The sequence below is a fragment of the Elephas maximus genome, chromosome 18 (assembly GCF_024166365.1).
Source record: "Elephas maximus indicus isolate mEleMax1 chromosome 18, mEleMax1 primary haplotype, whole genome shotgun sequence".
NCBI classification, from domain to species: Eukaryota; Metazoa; Chordata; class Mammalia; order Proboscidea; family Elephantidae; genus Elephas; species Elephas maximus.
Genome location: NC_064836.1, coordinates 75,745,235 through 75,752,235, shown reverse-complemented (window position 1 = coordinate 75,752,235; position 7,001 = coordinate 75,745,235). Strand labels below are relative to the sequence as shown.

The window sequence follows — 7,001 nt, the reverse complement described above, 5'->3', positions numbered from 1 at the left end:
AATGACACTGTCATTTTTTCCCCCCTCAAAACTCTCAAATGGTTTTCCATATCACTGAGAGTAAAAGTCAAAGACCTTACAAAAAGTCACCTACAGGAATTTATTCTCTCTGGCCCTCTCTTACCTTTCTAACCTCATGACCCACTCTCTTTCAAACTATCCTGTCCTCCTTGCCAGGCAGGAGCCCACCTGAGGGACTGTGCACTGACCCTTTGTTAAGCCCCAAAGGTTCTTTAGGTAGATTTCTGCCTGGCTCATTTACCTTGTGTCTCCTTCAGATTTTCACACAAATGACACATTGGCAAAGATGTCTTGTGTGACCACTCTATACAAAAATTTTTCCCAGTCCTTTGACTCTCTAATGTCCTCCCTGTTCAATTGTTTCCACAATCTTTATTACCATAGGGCAGACTATGGATTTCAATTGTTTTTTATTGTCTTTGCTTTTGCTTTTGCTTGTCTCTCTACTCATAGCAACCCTGTAGGACAGAGTAGAACTGCCTCCCATAGAGTTTCCAAGGAGTGCCTGGAGGATTTGAACTGCTGACCCTTTGGTTACCAGCTGTAGCACTTAACCACTACACCACCAGGGCTTCCATGAGTCAGAATCGACTTGACGGCACTGGGTTTGGTTTGGTTTGGTCTCTCTACAAGGTTGTAAACTCCATAAGCATAGGGACATTGGGTTGTTTTGTTTACTGATTTATTCCCAGTACCTAGGAGATGTCTGTCATAAACTTGGTTTTCGGAGACAAATATTTACTGAATGAATAAATAAAAAGGGAAAATTTCCAATCTCAGTATGGAAACGAGGTAGTATGAAACATAACCAATCATGCGAAGGCCACGATCAGGGTTTTTCCACAGGTGGGAAATGGTCATATGCACCCACATATAAAATCTTCTTTTTATGTATATTATTTGTTGCTATGTCAAAAACCATATGAATTGTTTGGCTATTAAATAATTTAATGTTCATTTAAACAATTGGGTCATGTAACTATCTCCAAATTAGGAGAAATAGTACAGAAAAAGGTAGCCTGTATTCCATAAAGTAGCCCAAAACTTAAAATATTAGCTTATTTTATTTTATTTTTTTATTACTAGGAATTCCTGCATTAGACTATACTCTCCTGTATTCCTATTCTCTGACTTTTTATCCTATGCCTCAAAAAAAAAAAAAAAGAGGAGGGAAGGACAGAGAAATAGAGGAGATAGTGATAGAGGTAGAAGGTGAAGAGGCACAATAAAAAAGAGATGTATAAGTTGAAAAAAAATCTCATTAAAAGGGAAAGGTTTTAGGTGAAACAAATCTTAGGTTAATTTAATAAATAGGTGTTTATACCAATAGGTGGAATATAATTTTGGTTTCATGATAACAGTAACTATTCTTTATTGTTCAAATGATACATGGAGTATTGCCTTTATTTCTAGGTGCTGCTTTAAAAAAATCAGGATGTAAAGAGAAAAGTGAATAGGCTATGAAAGTATTTAAAATCACGTCATATGAAGGTAAGTAAAACAAAATTAAAAAGAAGTAGAAAATTAGAGAGCTCTATTTTTTTTTTTTAAACTCCAATTAAATAGATTAAAAAAACCCATTGCTGTCCAGTCGATTCCAACTCATAGCGACCCTATCGGATATGGTAGAATTGCCCCATAGGTTTTCCAAGAAGTGCCTGGTGGATTCAAGCTGCAGACTTCTTGGTTAGCAGTCGTAGGTCTTAACCAATACACCACCAGCGTTTCCAAATAGATTAAGAAGAATAATGATAATTCAGTGGTGTGGGTGGCGGGGTGCATGGCTTGTGGACCATCCGAGTGACACTGTCTGAGGAAGTGGCACCAAAACGACTCTATAAAATTTTTGTGCAGTGTTTCAGCAGAAATTTATTATTTTTAATAAAAATATCCATGTAGTTAGTTATAACATTTATAGACTTTTTTTGTGAGCCCAGCTTACATGTATCAATATACCTACAGGGCTAAAACTCTGTTAATTTACTTTTTGAACCTTCTAATGTCCTCTGGTTGAAGAAGCCCCGGTGGCACGATGGTTAAGAGCTGAACTACTAACCCAAAGGTCAGCAGTAAGGATCCACGATCCACTCCTTGGAAACCCTGTGGGACAATTCCAGCCTCTGTCCTGTAGGGTCACTGTGAGTACATGGCTTCATGCGCAAACACTATAAGCTCACACTGTTGTTTTCATTGCTGCCTGTGTTTTCATAGTCGCTGCTTTTGTTAAATTTCTTGTGTTTTAGCTACAACATTGTTGTGATTAGTATTTGTGAACTTATATCAATAACCTTTTTTGAGAATGAAGTAGTAATTAAGAAAAGAAGGAGGGAGATACAGGAAATGCAATTTACAAGTAACAGTGAAAAAAAATTACTAAGGATTCTGTACGGTTTGGTGTGGGACAAGGTCCATGGAGGGTGTGACACCATGAGTTACCGCACTGCGTGACACCAACTCTAGTGACGCCACTGGACAAATTAATACCTCTGTTGTGCAGAAGATGGACTAAAAGTGTTTTATTTGTCCCCAAATCAACAGTTTAGGACCAAAGATATAAATACAGGGAAGAATTTGAATGAGAGAATGTCCCAGTTGGGAATAGCATGCCAGGGAGGTAGTATATTTCTTACCACTGAGTATGCTCTTGTGCAAACTGGCTAAGTACTAGATGGGGAAATTTTGAACAGGAATTCACACATTAGAATAAGGAATAAAAATCTTGGACTAGAGTCTAGAGGCTGTCCGCTTCCTTGTCGGGGCTTTTGGGAATCTCCAGGCAATCTTGGAAGCTGTGAGTAGGAGAACCTCCTTCCCCCAGCCCGAAGCACTAGATCGCGGCGCTGCTTCCTGTTGGGACTGAGGGGCGCGCGCTAAGCGACCAGGCATTTCAGCTGTCTCCAAAGACAACTTCATGCTTGCATAATGTAACAGAAAAAGTCATAAATCATTAGGCAAAGAGAAGTGTGAAGCATATTCAGCAAGATGAACATCTCTGGAAGCAGTTGTGGAAGCCCTAATTCTGCAGATACATCTAATGACTTCAAGGAACTTTGGGCAAAACTAAAGGAGTACCATGATAAAGAAGTTCAAGGTTTACAAGTAAAAGTAACCAAACTGAAAAAGGAACGAATTTTAGATGCACAAAGACTAGAAGAATTTTTCACCAAAAACCAACAACTGAGAGAACTACAGAAAGTCCTTCATGAAACCATTTAAGTTTTAGAAGATCGGTTAAGAGCAGGATTATGTGATCGATGTGCAGTAACTGAAGAACATATGCGGAAAAAACAGCAAGAGTTTGAAAATATCTGGCAGCAGAATCTTAAACTTATCACAGAGCTTATGAATGAAAAGAATACTCTATAGGAAGAAAATAAAAAGCTTTCTGAACAACTGCAGCAGAAAATTGAGAATAATCAACAGCATCAAGCAACTGAACCTGAATCTGAGGAAGATATTATTCCAGAATCACCGATAACAGCCTTTTCCTTTTCTGGAGTTAACCGGCTAGGAAGAAAGGAGAACCTGCATGTCCGATACATAGAAGAGACACACACTAAATTGGAGCACTCTCTGTGTACAGGTGAACTGAGAAAAGATCCAAAGTCCTCAACTCATCCACAACACAGCCCCAGGGGAAGTGAAATTCTAGTGGCTGACACTTGCAGTCAAGGTCAGTCTCCAGTGGCTACTACAGTTGTTGCTGAAACACTTGGAATTCGTGTTCAAGAAGAATCTGAATCTCCAGGCCCCAGGAGCCCTCTAGGTCATGAGCTCTACCATCGTCTGGAAGAGAGCACAAGAAACAACCTTTTGAGGAATCCACAGGAAATAGTGGAAATGGTTTAAGATTTTCAGATTCTACTTCAAAGCCTCCTCCCCAAGAAGAATTGACTACTCGGGTGTCATCTCCTGTATTTGGAACCACTTCTAATGTGAAAAATAGTTTAGCTTTGAATACAAGTTTGTCCCCTTCTCTTCTGGAGACTGGGGAAAAAAAAAAAAAAAAATCTGAAAATAGCCCCTTTCAGCAACACTTCTAATTCTAGACCAGAGAAAATGAGATCAAAATCTGAGGATAGTGGCCTCGTCACACAGCATAATCTTGGGCCTAAAGGGAACATGATCGCTAGCCAGTCATGTTCTAATAAACAGATGCTTGCAAGTCAAAGTACAAGTGAACCCACAGGCGTGCAGGATGGCACCGGCCACGTTAAAGATGCCGTCACGGATAAACACTCAGTGCCCCTGAAACCACTGGGAAGAGGAACATCCAAGAGAAGGAACACTGAGGAGAAAAGTGATCATGAAGTAAGCAGCCCCCAGGTTGCTTTTGATAAAGGAAACGCTTCTCCTTTTCCAGCCGATGGTGATTTTTCCATCAGTGGGGACTTTGCGGTAGATAAACCTCTGGATCTTTCAGATCGGTTTTCAGCTGGCCAACGTCTGGAGAAAAGCCAAGGAGGTAGTGAGACCCCTAAAAACAGATTTAGGCAAGTGACTCTTTATGAGGCTTTGAAACCCATTCCAAAGGGTTCTTCCTCAAGTTGTTAGGCCTTGAATGGGAGTTGCGTGCTAGCCAAAGATTCCCCAGAGGATTCCTATGTACAGGAATGCATCCTCCAGTCCTTGAGTAAATTTTCTCCAGATAATAAAACACCGTTACAAATAAAAGAAGAAAACCCTGTCTTCAAAATCCCTCTACATCCACGTGAAAGTTTGGAGACAGAGAATCTTTTTGGTGACATGAAGGATGCTACTTCTCATGAGCCAGTAAAAATGAAAACCAGGTCAGCCCATGGAGCGTGTGAACTTACATCAGTTCTTCAGTTAATTCCATGCAGAATTGCCAAAACAAAGTCTCTACAAAACAACCAAGATGTATCTTTTGAAAATCTCCAGTGGAGTGTGGATCCAGGAGCAGACCTTTCTCAGTATAAAATGGATATTACCGTAATAGATGCAAAGGATGGTGGTCAGTCGAGATTAGGAGGAGGACAGACAGTGGACATGGACTGTACACTGGTTAGTGAAACTGTGCTTTTAAAAATGAAGAAGCAAAAGCAAAAGAAAGAAAAAAGTCCAAATGGAGAAAGAAAAATGAGTGATAGCTTGGAAGATATGTTTGATCAGACAACACACGAAGAATATGAATCCTGTTTGGCAGATAATTTCTCCCAGGCAGCAGATGAAGAGGAGGAATTGTCAGCTACCCCAAAGAAGCCAAACAGTAATGGTGATAAATATGATAAAATCAAACAGAAAGCGTTTGTGGAGCCATATTTTAAGGATGACGAAAGGGAGACTAGCTTACAAAATTTTCCTCATATTGAGGTGGTTCGGAAAAAAGAAGAGAGAAGAAAATTGCTTGGACACACGTATAAGGAATGTGAAATTTATTATGCAGATATCCCAGCACAAGAAAGAGAAAAGAACCTGGCTTCCTGCTCAAGACACCGATTTCGCTACATTCCACCCAACACACCAGAGAAGTTCTGGAAGGTGGTTTTCCTTCTACTCAGACTTGTATGGAGAGAGGTTACATTGAGGAAGATCTTGATCCCTGTCCTCCTCCAAAAAGACGGCAGCCTTACAATGCAATGTTTTCTCCAAAAGGCAAGGAGCAGAAGACATAGATGTCGAAGCAAAAACAGGAAAGAGGACAATTTTTTCCTTTTAGTTATTTATAGTTAAAGTTTGGTATTAAACACTGATTTTTTTTTTTTTAGTCTTCTGTAAACTGATTTATAAATCAATTTTCTATTGAAAATGTTTTTAAATGGCCTTTACCCACCACACAAGGAACTATTTAAAATGTGAATGAGTTTATGTTGTATTTTCTTGCTTTTGCACCTTTAAAACAATAAGGTGCTTTCATTTTGCACTCTAACTTAAGAGGAGTTTATTTACTTTATTTGGTAATACCCAATTACAATTTTGAAAATAAAAAAAAATCTTGGTCTATTAATACCGCCTTTCAACTTTAAAATGCAGTGTATCTGCAGAAAAATTATGACGATCCAGAGGTGAATATCAGAGAGAGAACACTTAGCCATGGCCAGATTTCTGGTGCCTTGAGTAAAAGTAAATTGATAGTTCTAATATTAATTTTATGTATTTAAAAAAATATAAAATTTGGAAATAGGTATCAAACTCTACAAAACATACTTTTCCTGCAATTCCACTTCTGGGAATGTACCCTACGTTACGGTAAGATGTGTAGAGCAGCATTTTTATGGTAGTGAAAAGCTGCAGACTGCTTATATTTCTAAAAGTAGTGGATGGGTTAAATAGTTTCCAATACAGACAAATATTTGATCCATATGTAAATATTATATAAACATACTATTAAAACGTTGTCATAGGAGAAAATGACATGTAAAGATACACAAGTTATGTATATTGTTAAAAATATTGCAGATATATTAACATTTTAAATGTACAAAAGTTGTTTGGTATGATTAATAGTTTGATTGTAAAAATTAGCTTATATATTGTCATTAAATAATACTAAAAAAAAAACAAAAATACTACAAGCCCATAAATTGACATGCATAGCATAATTTTCGTATCATTTTTGCACACATACACACACACGCACACACATATATATGTATTAGAATAAGATGAAAATATTTATAAAAATGTTGATAGTGGTTTTCTTGGTATGCTGAATTATAGGTTTTTTTCTTTTTTTAGATTTAAAATAAATCCTAGTAATTATCCTCAATGCAGTGACCTAGGAGAGAAGCCTCTGATTCATTTTTCTCCCTTACCTTTTCACATTCAATTGTTGAGCAAGTCTTGTCAATTCTATTGTCTCAATATCTCCAGAATTGCCATCTCTTCTTCACTGAACATTTCAAGTCTCCTGATGTCCTTTCTGTGTCCAGATTCATTGTCCTCAGGGATGCCCTCTGTGTTAAATATTTATGTGCTGTTTTGCTGCCATTCACAAAACGTGCTGGGGCAGGGGGGAG

At 38.2% G+C, this 7,001-nt stretch overlaps 1 pseudogene; it reads left to right on the top strand.

Annotated features, from left to right (window-relative positions):
• Positions 1-2,909: 2,909 nt before the first annotated feature.
• LOC126061608 (DNA endonuclease RBBP8-like) lies at positions 2,910-5,726 on the top strand (annotated as a pseudogene).
• Positions 5,727-7,001: the final 1,275 nt, after the last annotated feature.